This window comes from Trichechus manatus, unplaced genomic scaffold, assembly GCF_000243295.1.
Source record: "Trichechus manatus latirostris isolate Lorelei unplaced genomic scaffold, TriManLat1.0 scaffold00008, whole genome shotgun sequence".
NCBI classification, from domain to species: domain Eukaryota; kingdom Metazoa; phylum Chordata; class Mammalia; order Sirenia; family Trichechidae; genus Trichechus; species Trichechus manatus.
In genome coordinates, this window is record NW_004443944.1 from 11,915,181 (window position 1) to 11,928,714 (window position 13,534).

The window sequence follows — 13,534 nt, forward strand, 5'->3', positions numbered from 1 at the left end:
AGCTCTTTTTTGGTAGCTGTTTACAGGATATTTCTTTCCATCCTTTGATTTTTAATAAATTTATGTCTTTATTTCTAAGGTGTGTCTCTTGTAGACAGCATATTGATGGGCCCTGTTTTCTTATCCATTCTGTCACTCTTTGTCTCTTTATGGGTGTATTTAAGCCATTTACATTCAGTATGATTATTAATAGGTGTGAGTTTATTGCTGTCATTTTGTAGTGCTTTTTTTTTTTTTTTTACTGCTTCTGTTTTCTTTGCTCCTCTTATTCTCCTGTGCTGAATTCCTTTTGTTGGGAAATTTGTGTTCATTTCTTTTGTTTTTGTAGGTTTCATGTTTACTGAGACTTTATGTTTTTCTTCTTTATTTTAATGAGTAGGTTTGTTAACTTTCTTTGTGGTTACCTTGAAATGTACCCTTATCTTCCTATGTTTGAACCAGTCTTTTCTTACTTGATATCACCTTGATTCCTCTCTATTGAAAGTTTTATACCTACAGTATTTATTCCCTCTTTTATTGTTCTGACGTTGTTGTCATTTACAGATTGGCTTCTCTGTTGTAAATCTTTTAGTTGTGTTTTATCCTTGAGAGTTTATTATCTAGCTTGGTATCTCGCTGTTGTTTTCTTATGTTCCAGATTCAGGTTGCTGTCTGATGTTGGTTTTCTAACCAAAGGACTCCCTTTAATAATTCTGTTAAGTTTGGTTTGGTTTTTACATATTCCCTTAATTTCTGTTTATCTGTAAATGTCCTAATTTCATCATCATATTTGAATGAGAGTTTTGCAGGATATATTATTCTTGGTTGGCATTTTTTTTTTCTTTCAAGATTTTATATATGTCACCTCATTGCCTTCTTGCCTGCATGGTTTCTGCCCAGTATTCAGAGCTTAGTCTTATTGTTTCCCCTTTGTATATGACTTTTTGGTTTTTCTCGAGCTTCTCAGGTTTCTTTTTGTCTTTGGTTTTAGTGAGTGTGATTATGATATGTCTTGGTGATTTTCTTTTGGAGTCTATCCTATATGGCGTTTATTGAGCTTCTTGGATGGTCAGCTTTTCATCTTTCGTGATATTAGGGAAGTTTTCTGCAGCAAGTCTTCAAAGAACCTCTCTGCGTCTTCCATTTTCTCCCCCTGTTCTAGAACTCTGATCACACACAAATTTCTGCTTTTGATTGTATCCCACATTGTTCTCATTGTTTCTTCATTCTTTTCTCTGATTTTTCCTCAAACAAAATGGTATCCAAGGATTTGTCTTCAAGTGCGCTGATTCTGTCTTCTATTGTTTCAAATTTGCTTTGAAAACTATCTATTAGACTGTCCATTTCTGAAATCTTACTGTTTATCTTTTGGATTTCTAATTGCTGTTTTTGTATGATTTCCAGTTGTTTATTTATTCTGACATTTTGTTCTTGTATTTTTTTCCTGAATTTGTGCTTTGCTTTATCTGTTTTCCCTGATTTTGTCTGTATTTTCTATGATTTTGTCTATTTTTTCCTTATTTTTGTCTGCATTTTCCTTCATCTGTCGGAGAACCCTGAGTATTAGAATTTTGAATTCCCTATCAGGCAGTTCCAGTGCCTTTTCTTCTACTGGAAGGTCATCTGGTGTTTTATTTTGGTCGTTTTCTGGAGCCATCCTCTCTCGGGTTTTTTTTTTTTTTTTTTTTTTGTGTTTTGATATTGTCTGCTGTCTCCAGGACATTCAGGAATTATTTTCTTCATTTATTGATTGTAGATTTGTTTGTTTCGTCCTGCTTTTTTGTTTTATTTGGTGATGTTTCGTCAGGCTGGCTGGACATGTTTTGTTGCTTGCTAACCTGTGAGTATGATACTTCTTACCACCTTGTCCAGGGGAGCAGGACAGTCACTCAGCTATGGTGCAGCAGGGCAGGTAGGTCCAGCGGGGTTGGAGGCGCAGAGATGGATAGTTTGCATCATGAACTGTGACCAACAGGGTGCAGTGCAGGGTGGCAGTACGTCAGTGCCACTCGGGAGTGCAGCACTCGGCACACGATGCAGATAGGAAGGAGGAGAGGGAGAGGGTGCAATGTGTGGAGCTAAGTGGGTGGGTGAAACAAGAGAGGGAAATAAAAGCAAAAAAAAAAAAGAATGAAGGAAAAAAGAAAAAAGTAAATAGAATGGCAGTATGTTAGGATTTGGTTGGTGGGGGCAGGGCAGACCCAGCAAGGCTGTGTGCTGATGGCTGTCTAACCCAGCACTGTGGCTCAGCCTTTTGAGAAGGGACATGGGTGGCGCATGGGACTAGGTGGACTGGAAAAAGGAAAGGAAAGAGAAGAAATCAACCAACAAAGAAAGAAACAAAAAATAAATAAAAACAACAAAAAAATATGGTTGTGGGGGAGCCAGTGTTGGGAGTGGGGCGTAATTGGGGTGTTGATGAGCTGATGTCTCTCACTGGGTGGCATGGAATGGCCAATCAGGAAGGGTGGATGCAGCGCAAGGCATAGGTGGAAGGGAGAAGGGGAAAGATAAAGAAAAATAAAAAATATGGCGCTGAGGGACCCAGTAGGGGTGGCACAGACCCGGGTAAGCCGTGTGCCAGAGGCTCTCCAGCCAAGTGGTGTAGCACAGTCTGTCACAAAAGCGGGGAGGTGGCACAGAGGACTACGTAGGTGGGAGAAAGGAAATGAAGAAAGCGAAAGACAGGGAGAAAAACAACAACAAAAACAAACAACAAATAAATAAAATGGTGCTAAGAGAGCTGGTCGGTCAGGGCAGCGCACGCTTGGGGAGGCCTCGTGCAGTGACTCTCTAGCTGAGCAGTTCTGCAGAGCCCCTCCAGAAGAGACACAGGAGGTGCACAGGGCTAAATGGGCTGGAGAAAGGAAAGGAGAGAGAGAGAGAAGAAACAGAAAGGGGGGAAGAAAAAAGAACAAAGCAAACAAACCAAAAAATCACAGCCCATCAAGAAGGGGAGGGGACGGCACATGGGGCTAGCTTGGCAGGAGAAAGGAAAGGAAGGAAGGGAGAGAAAGAGAAGCAACAAAAAAAGCCAAAAACAAACAAATGACACCGAAGGGGCCAGCCAGTGTGGGTAGAGGGGACCCAGGTGGCAGCGAGCTTAGTGTCTCTCCAGCCAAGCAACTGTGGACTGTTGGAAAGCAGTGGAGGCCTTGTACAGGGAAGAAGGGGAGGGGGTGGAAAGCACGTATCCCCGGTTACTGAAGGCTGTGTCTCCTGTTGAGAACTCCCTGAAGTTGCCTTCCTGTACTTCCTGTCCGGGGTCCTGGGTGACTGTAGTCCAAGATGGCAAGTCTGTGCCGTGTTAGCTGGTAAGGGGCCTCCACTCCATAGCTGTCCTCATTCTCTGTTCTCTGTCAGTTTCTTATTTCATTCAGTGCTTGATCGAGTTCTTTATTCCTTCATTTGATGCTCAGGGTTCCAGGATTGACGTTTGTATCTGTTTTACTTAGTTTTTCGGGTCTTTGCTGCATAGGAACAGCATTGGCTTCTGTTACAGCACCATGTTGGCTCTGCCTCCCTCCTGTTTAATTTTTATGTGCCGTTTAGGGATCAATGCAAGGACCACTTTCCTTTTGGAAACTTTTTCTGAAATCCTTTTCACCTTCCCATTAGGATGAGTCATTTTCTTGTCTAAATCCCCATGAGAACTTCATCATGGCATTATTACTTTTTCTGCGATAGTAATAATTAAATGTGTTGGAAACGATTCTTTGAAAAGACAATGGGAGAACTCCAACCAAACTGGTTAAGCAAAACATATCTGGACATACCCGGGGTAAATGCAGCTTCAGGTATAGGTGGATCCAGGAATTCAAACACCATCTGAAAGGCATCTACTCTGTCACTCTCTCTACTCTGATTTCCACTGTGCTTGACTTCACTTCCAGGCAAGCTTTCTCTGTGTGGTGGTGGTTGTTGTTAGCTGCCATCAAGTCGGTTCTAACTCATGGCGCTTATATATAACACAACAAAACGTTACCTGGTCTTGTGCTATCTTCATGACGTTGGTATGTTTGTGTCCATTGTTGCAGCTACTGTGTAGTGCTTTCCAACTCAGGGGGTTCATCTTCTAGCACTATACAGGACAATATTTTGTTGTGATGCATAAGGTTTTCTTTGGTTAATTTTTGGAAGTAGATGCGGAGACCTTCTGCATTCTGTCTTAATCTGGAAGCTCCACTGAAACCTGTCCACCATGGATGTCCCTGCTGGTATTTGAAATACCAGTGGCATAGCTTCCAGTTTCAGAGCAACACTCAAGCCACCACAGTATGACAGATGGGTGGTGGCTCTATGTGGTAGCCCTCAGCTACTTCAGATTTACATCACCCTTACACACAGAATCTCTATCAAGTACAAGTTCAGTATACAAGAAGAACTTCCTTTCCCCGGTTCCTTCCAAGTCTAGGATTGATGTTACTGCAATACTTTGGGTCAGATGCTATGTGACTCTATCACTGTGCTGACTGGCTCATCCTGGTCACATGCCCACCCCTGATGTTGAGAATGGGGTGGGGTCAGCTCTCTCTTCAACTCATGGCCTGAGAAGGGGGAAGAAGAATGGCACCATGGGAAACCAAAGGGAGGAATGAATGCTCAGCAGGAAGAGAGAGCAGATATTAACCTACAGATCATTTTCTGTTCCTTCTTTTCCAGGATATGCTAAGCACATCAGTGCAAAACACGGTGTCCGTCTTGTTTGATTCTGCGGCAAGCAGCACCAGAGACAGTACCTGGCACATAACAGATGATCAATAAATGCTTCTTAAACTGAACTGGTTTTATTTTTTCTGGTATTTTTAGGGGTGTCTGTGGGTGTCTCTTCCTTTCATTTGACCTAAGTGCCATGCATAGCTCTCCAAGTGCAGCCCATTTACTCATCAGTGAGAGTAGTAAAACATTCTACATGTAAACTGTTTTTCTTCTCCTCTCCCCATCTTGCCGAATATTTATCAGGTGAAACTACATGGCTGTTCCTATTGTGATGACAATGTTTAAGTGCCCACCCTTCTCTCAGCATCTCCACTAACGTCCTCAGAAGACGTGTGCTTTACGAGTAAGAAAGGTTATGCCTCCAAACTCTCAACCGTTCATTTTCTGCCATTCTAATGTCACCCAATGAACAGACGTTTGGTTAAAGAATATGTCAACAACAATTGGGTTCACCAGTTTTTGCCAAGAGATCGTAAAAGAGTTTGTGATTTTAATCAAAGTTTGTCATCCACCCAGAACTTCAGAAAAGAATTTCCATCAAAAGGAAATGCGAATTTCTGAAAGTTAGCTAGTCCAAGAACAAGAAAGGTGAACTCTGGGTCCATAAAGAAAATAAAAATCAATCATGACAATTATTTTATTACATTATTTTAGAATTGCAGTGTATCGAGAAGGCTCGGGTAAATGTTGGCTATCACACCAACAAGCTATGCTGCTCTCATCACTGATCTTCTTCTTGTTAAAATGCACGTCAATATGTAAAATAGAAGCATTCCATATCAGAATGGAATGCATTCTCCACCTCTAGAAATTCCCAGAATAATCTGCAGAAAATGGAAATCAAGGGACAATTCAGTTTTGCTAGAGAGGTGTACAAACAACTTTTAAAAATGGTGTTGTTTGAGGGCTTGCTCCTTCATCATGTCAGCTTCTGCTTCAATGGATTCAGACGTGAGCTTCCTTTAGAGTAAGATGCAGTTAAGTGAGATGACCTGATAGCAAAACATTCCAAAATACCTCATTTATTCAGAGCTCACTTCTGTGCCAATTTCCATTATTTAGAACATAACCAAAAACCCAGGGAAAAGCAAAAGAAATGATCCTCTGAACAGCCAAAATAGATGTTGCCATATCCAAGCACTCTGCTAATGGGAGAGCTATAATCAGAATCTATGAATGTTTATTTAACTATTAATAAAAATCTCACAATCTCAGTGTATCAGTCAAGGGCCTATCAGAAATCAGATGGCAGATGCAAATTAGGATACTTCAAGGATAGTTTAGTAAAGGTACTGTTTATAATGGAGTATCATGTAGGGAAAGGAGCCTTGGTGGCACAATGGTTAAGTGCTCAGGTGCCAACTGAAAGGTCGGGGCTTCGCACCCACCCAGTGGCTCCACAGGAGAAAGATCTGGCAATCTGCTCCTCTAAAGATTACAGCCAAGAAAACCCTATGGGGCAGTTCTACTCTGTCACATGGGGTCACTATGAGTTGGAATCGACTTGACGGCACCCAACAACAACAACATTGTGAGGGAAGTAGAAGGAACTGTTACCATTCCTAGACCTGAAAAAGAACAAGAGGAGGGAGCAGTTTCCAGAATTAGGAGAAAAAAAAAAAAGAGCTGCAGTGAAAAAGCTACCTGGAGAAGGACAGTGACAGCCAGTTAAGGATAAAAGCCAAAAAAGTAACCCCATAGGATGGGGGCCTGGGAAATAAAGGTCCCAGTTTCACTCTCATCTTTGTTGTCAGGGCTCCCCATTGATTATATCCATTGGTTACTCACATAGGTTACACCCATTGGCTACACCCAACTGGAAGCTGAAAAGCAAGGGCACCAGTGGATGCAACCCCTACAGGTGATCTTCTGGCCCAAGAGTAAGATGGAAGAGGGTGGCAAGTGGATATGGAGGAACAAACAGAAGACACTGGATTGATTGTGGGTTTCTCAGCACCCGGCAGATACAGGGAAACCAGATGCAGCACACAGCCATGCCCAGAAAGGGACGTCTGATAACAATGACAAAGGTAACAACAACTCTTATGCACAGATGTCAAGATATTCTAATATGTGGCTGGGTACTTTTGCAAGTTTCATTCAAAAAGTACAAATTCTCTCCCCAAAACAGGCAAGGAATTCCAATAAAAAATCACATGGAATGGGACGATTGAGTGTAGAGGCACAATTTTCCATGGTGCCAGAAGACATCACTGTATTATAGACCACAATGATTTAATAATTTAATAGAAAAGCTTAAGAAGATTTCCAAAAACTCCTCTTAGGCAGGTAGAGCCATGTTTGGGATACTTTATAAGGTTTCTCTACACAGTAGTTAAAATTCATTTGCTAATTCACAAACACACAATAATAACTGACATTTTATTGCATTCCTACTATACACCAGGTACTTTACATGCACAAGCTCCTTTCATCCTCATCCCAGCCTTAGGAGCTAGTATGACTGTTTTCATTCTCATTTTACACATGGCAGTCAAGTCATTTTCTCAAGGTCTCACAGCGAATAAGATATGGTGCCAGGTTTAATCCCAGAAGTCCAGCCCCAGAGCCTGTGCTCCTAACCAGATGCAGAGGCTCTCTAGCCCGCACTCACAGCACCTGCTATGTGGGAAGCACAATGCTAAGGGGGTGATTGAGAGGAAAAAAGGAAAGAAGGGAGGGAGAGAAGGAGGGAAGGAAGGGAGGGAAGAGAGGGAAAGAGAGAAGGAGGGAAGGAGAGAGGGAGGGAGAGAGGAAGGAAGGAAAGAAGAAAGAGGGACACTCGTGGCACTTCTGAGTCCACAGTACAGAAAAGGCACATGTAGTGAATTAGTTTACTATTGCTACATAACAAATTACCACAAACTCAGCAGTCTAAAACAACACCCATGTGTTAGCCTTTAGCTCTGTAGGTTTCAATTCCGGGCATGGCAAGTCTAGACCCTCTGCTTATGTGTCAGCCAAGCTGCCTTCCTATCTGGAGGACTTGTGGAAAGATACAATTCCAAGCTCATGATTCAAGTTGTGACAAAATTCTGTTCCATACAGTTGTAGGACTGGGTCCCCATTTCCTTGCTAGTTGTAGGATTGAGGGGGTGCTCACAATTTCTAGAGGTCACCCACATTCCTTGCCATAGGGTCCCTTCATCTTCACAGCCAGCAATGAAGAATCCCCTTACTCTTTGAATCTCTGTCTTTAGGAAGAACCTGGGTCCTTTTTAGGGCTGACCTGATTTGATCAGGTCCACCCTGAATAGTCTCTCTTAATGTCAACAGATTACAGTTGTTAACTACATCTGCAAAATCCCTTTGTCTAGATAACGTAACATAATCACAGGAGTGAATATGAATATCTCATCATATTCACAGGTTCTGCCCACACTCAAGAAGAAGGGATAATATGATAGCAAGGGTCACTTAGAATTCTGCCTGCCACACCTGGCAATGCTCTAGGACAAAGAGATTGCAAAGCAGTGATGTTGGTCCAGGTTACCGTCTCATAATATATGCACCAAGGTCATTAACCTTGTAACCTTGTAGGTAAGACTATCAGAGTCCTCCCTGGGCACAGCTCTGTTATTCAAACTGTTTAATTTCCCTGAACCTCAGAGAAGTTTCTTCCTCTAATACCAGATAATGTTAGCATATACCTCATAGGGTTGTTGTGAGGAGTCAGGATTAAATTCATGTTTCATACCTAGCATAGTGCCTGGTGTGGAATAGCCACTGGCTATCTCTTAGCTATTAAAATTAATATTAGCATTACTGTTAATATCTTTATTGCTATTCATATTTAAATTATTTAACCAGAACTGCAATAAGCCTGAACTAAGTTCATAGTGCAGCTGAGAAAATCTCTTTTGCCTTTGTGGTTTAACATGGATTCTGGAAGCAATAACCATGGTCACTGATGCATCAACTCAGGGAGAAAAGAAAGTGGCCCCTGGCAAGAAAGGAACAAGAACATCCCACATTCCAGCTCCATTTACAAGATGGCTTATCTCTCTTTATAGATTCCTCATACAAGAGCACAAAGGCTTCCAGAGAGGAGAGCCTGAGATATTCTAATATCTCAACAGGGACATTTGCAAAATTCTTCAAAGCATAGAAAGTCTCCACCCAAAGCAGACGAGCAACTAGAAAAAAAAAAAAAAAAACCCTCTCTATTTTAGATCCAACAAACTTTCTCTCTTTTGCATTCTCTTTAATTTAAACAACATTGGATGTCACGCTATTTCCTACAAGATTCAACTTATTTCAGTTGCTTTTGCGTCATCACTCAAGGGAAGGCACCAAAAACGATAAGATGTGGGGGCTGTTTCATTACTGGGGACTGCCTTCCTTTCTAGAAGCATCGCTCTCTTTACCTGGGAGAGACAAAGAAATGTTTTCTGATTTTTGTCTAGAGTGGTGGCCTCCAAAGTGGAAAATAAGCAGGAAAGAAAGACAACATGAGACCTTCTCTTTATACTTATTTTCATACTAAAAACAAGAAAGAAATTAAGATTTGTTATATTTTAATAAGCAGCTTGACACTCGGTCTGCCTTGGTTGTATATGGTATTGCAGGAACCTTCAGGGAAGATGGGAATTCTACAGCTCAGAGAGATGAGGGAGAAGGAGGGGGACAGTGGAGTCCTTATTCCCTCTAGCCTACAGCTTACTGAGGTTCCTGGCAATTTACTTGAGCCTAGTAATGTGGACTCACAGATTGCATTACCTACTCTTAACTACAGCAGCCCTCACAAAAAGAATGGCTTAAAGGACTCATGCGAAGAAATCTGAATTGAGGAAATACCAAAAATGCAAGCATATGCATACAACAAGGAAATGGCAGAGCTGAAATTTCTCCCACTCCTAGTACTAGTTGTTATTTGTCGGTTACACTGCAATATAAAAAAAAAAAAAATAGTGGTGCTCAACTCAGATCTTTCAAGAAATCAAACAAAAAAGTTAGGTTATCAAGAAGACTATTTAAAATATAGATATACATTTAGCTCCATGCCCCTATATTTTCTGTGCTAGAATATCCAGAAGGGCAAGGACACTACCTTTTTCAATTCTGTTTCTTCATATGCCAGCCCAGTACATAGTACCTGATGCCATCGTGTCAATTCATACTCATAGCAGCTCTATAGTACAGAGTAGAACTGCCCCATAGGGTTTCCAAGGCTGTAATCTTTACGGAAGCAGACTGCCACATCCTTCTACCATGGAGCAGCTGTTGAGTTCAAACCACCAATCTTTCAGTTAGCAGCCGAGTATTTAACCACTGCACCACCAGCGCTCCTTGACATGTAGTAGATGCTCCATAAGTATCTGCTGAACAAATGATGGAATCTGTAATGATAAAAGAGACAAAGAGGCCCTCAACACTTTCTCCCATCCCATCTGCTGGTCTGCGTTGCGATCTTGCCATCCGCTCATCAAGAGGTATAGTTGAATTCCACATTTCTTGAGCCTGGATAGGCTTATAATTGCTCTGACAAATACATTATGGAAGAAGGGACACTGTATGGCTTCTGAGCCATGCAGCTTCCCCATCTGGTTCTCTTGGGATACTTGCTCTGAGGGAAGCCAGCTGCCATGTAAGAAGCCCAGCTACACTGAGACCACCAAGATGAAGAAGCCACATGAACCTGCACTGGTCAAGAGCCCCAGCTAAACTCCCAAAAGGAGTCAATGAGACATCTTGGGCATCCAGCCCATTGACCTTCAGATGACTTCAGTGTCAGCCAACATCTGACCACAATCACATGAGAAACTCCAAGTGAGAACCACCCAGCTGAGCCCTTTCCTAATTCCAGACACAGAAATCATCAGCAAAATAAAATTATTTTTAATAAGACATATGAGGAATATGCTTCTCAGTTCAATCACATATAGGAGATCTAATGAGCAACACGTGTCCAAAACCAAAGACAAGAAGGCAAGAAGGGACAAGAAACCTGAATGAAAGGACATAAGGAACCCGAGGTGTAAAGGGAAAGGGGGAGAGTGCTAACACATTGCAGAGATTGTAACCAACATCACAAAACAATTTGTGTACAAATCTTTGAATGAAAAACTAATTTGCACCATAAATTTCACATAAAACATAATAAAAAAATAAAGTTGTTTTAAGTCCCTAAGTTGTGGAGTAATTTGTTACACGGCACTAGATAACTGGAACAATGAATCTCATCCCAAGCTTATATTATGTATTGAGTTTTTTTTAATAATAGTGCAAAGCCATCCCAAGTTGTGAAAGTTGTTTTTTTTTTAATTGTACTTTAGATGAAGGTTTACAGAGCAAACTACCTTCTCATTAAACAATTAGTATGCATATAGTTTTGTTACATTGGTTACCAACCCCACAACATGTCAACACTCTTCCCTTCTCGACCTTAACAGTTTTCCTGTCCCCTCCTGTCTTCTAGTCCTTGCTCCTGGGCTGGTGTGTCCCTTTAGTCTCATTTGTTTTGTGGGCCTGTCTAATCTTTGGATGAAATGTGAACCTCAGGAGTGACTTCATTACTGAGCTAAAAGGGGGTCATACTCTTGGGGTTTCTCCAGTCTCTGTCAGACCAGTAGGTCTGGTCTTTTTTTGTGAGTTAGAATTTTGTGCTACATTTTTCTCCAGCTCTGTCTGGGACCCTCTATTGTGATCCCTGTCGGAGCAGTTGGTGGTGGTAGCTGGGCACCATCTAGTTGTGTTGGACTCAGTCTGATGGAGACTATAGTACTTGTGGTCCATCAGTCATTTGGACTAATCTTTCTCTTGTGTCTTTGGTTTTCTTCATTCTCCCTTGCTCCAGATGGGGTGAGACCAGTGGGGTATCTTAGATGGCCACTCACAAGCTTTTAAGACCCCAGACACTACTTACCAAAATGGAATGTAGAACATTTTCTTTATAAACTATGTTATGCCAATTCAGCGAGATGTTCCCTGAGACCGAGGTCCCCTCAGCCCTCAGCCCAGTATTCGTTCCCTCAAGGCGTTTCAAAGTATCTGTGGAGCTTCCATGACCTTGCCTTGGACAAGCTGTGCTGGCTTCCCCAGTATTACGTACTGTCCTACCCTTCATCAGAGTTACCACTTATCTATTGTCTAGTTAGTGTTTTTCCACCCTCACCCCTCCCTTCCCTCTTAACCATCAAAAATGTTTCTTTTTATGTGTAAACCTTTTCATGAGTTTTTATAATAGTGGCCTCATACAGGATTAGTCCTTTTGTGATTGACTTATTTCACTCAGCATAATGTCCTCCAGATACACCCATGTTGTGAGATGCTTTATCGTTGTTCTTTATCGTTGCATAGTACTCCATTGTGTGTACGTACCATAGTTTGTTTATCCATTTATCTGTTGATGGGCACCTAGGTTATTTCCATCTTTTTGCTATTGTGAACAATGCTGCAAAGAACATGAGTGTGTATAGGTTTATTTGCGTGATGGCTCTTATTTCTCTAGGATATATTCCTAGGAGTGGAATTGCTGGATCATATGGTATTTCTATTTCTAGCTTTCTAAGGAGGTGCCATATCGTTTTCCAAAATGGTTGTAACATTTTGCATTGCCACCAGCAGTGCATAAGAGTTCCAGTCTCCCTGCTGCCTCTCCAAAATTTGTTATTTTCTGTTTTTTTGACTCATGCCAGTAATGCCAGGGTGAGATGGTATCTCATTGTGGTTTTGATTTGCATTTCTCTAATGGCTAGTGATCGCGAGCATTTCCTCATGTGTCTGTTAGCCGCTTGAATGTCTTCTTTGGTGAAGTTTCTGTTCATTTCCTTTACCAATTTTGAAATTGGATTATTTGTCTTTTTGTTGTAGAAGTGTTGGATTTTCCCAAAGATTTTAGACATTAGAACTTTATTGGATTTGTCACAGCCAAAAATTATTTACCAGTCTGTACATTCTCTTTTTACTCTTGGCTAAGTCTTTGGATGAGTTAAGTGTTAAATTTTTAGAAGATCCCAGTTATCTAGCCTATCCTCTGGAGTCTGTGTGTGGTTAGTTATGGTTTGTATCCTGTTAATACTGTGTATTAGGGCCTCTAGCGTTGACCCTATTTTTTCTTCTATGATCTTTATAGTTTTTGGTTTTATATTTAGGTCTTTGATCGATTTTGAATTAGTTTTTGTGTATGTGTGAGGTATGGGTCTTGTTTCACTTTTTTGCAGATGACATCCAGTTTTGCCAACACCATTTGTTAAAAAGACTGCCTTTTCCCCATTTGATGGACTTTGGGCCCTTGTTGAAGATCAGGTGACCATAGGTGGATTGATTTACATCTGGGTTCTCGATTCTGTTCCATTGGTCAATGTTTCTGTCGTTGTACCAATACCAGGTGGTTTTGAATACCATAGCTGTATGGTAGGTTCTGAGGTCGGCAGTGCAAGTCCTCCTACTTTATTCTTCTTCAGTAGTGCTTTACTTATCTGGGGCTTCTTCCCTTTCCAGATAAATTTAATGATTAGTTTTTCCATCTCTTTAAAGAATGTTGTTAGTATTTGGATGAAGATTGCATTGTATTTGTAAATTGCTTTGGGTAGAATTGTCATTTTCACATTGTTGAGTCTACCTATAATTGAGCATGGTATGTTTTTCCATTTATGTAGACCTCTTTTGGTTTCTTGCAGTAGTGTTTTATAGTTTTTTTGTATAAGTGTTTTACATCCCTGGTTAGATTTATTCCTAAGTATTTTTTTTTCAGGGCTATTATAAATGGTATTGTTCTCCTGATTTCCTTTTCATTGTTCTCTTTATTGGTGTATAGGAATCCAACTGATTTTTGTATGTTTATCTTGTATCCTGCTACTCTGCTGAATCTTTCTATTAGTTCCAGTAGTTTTCT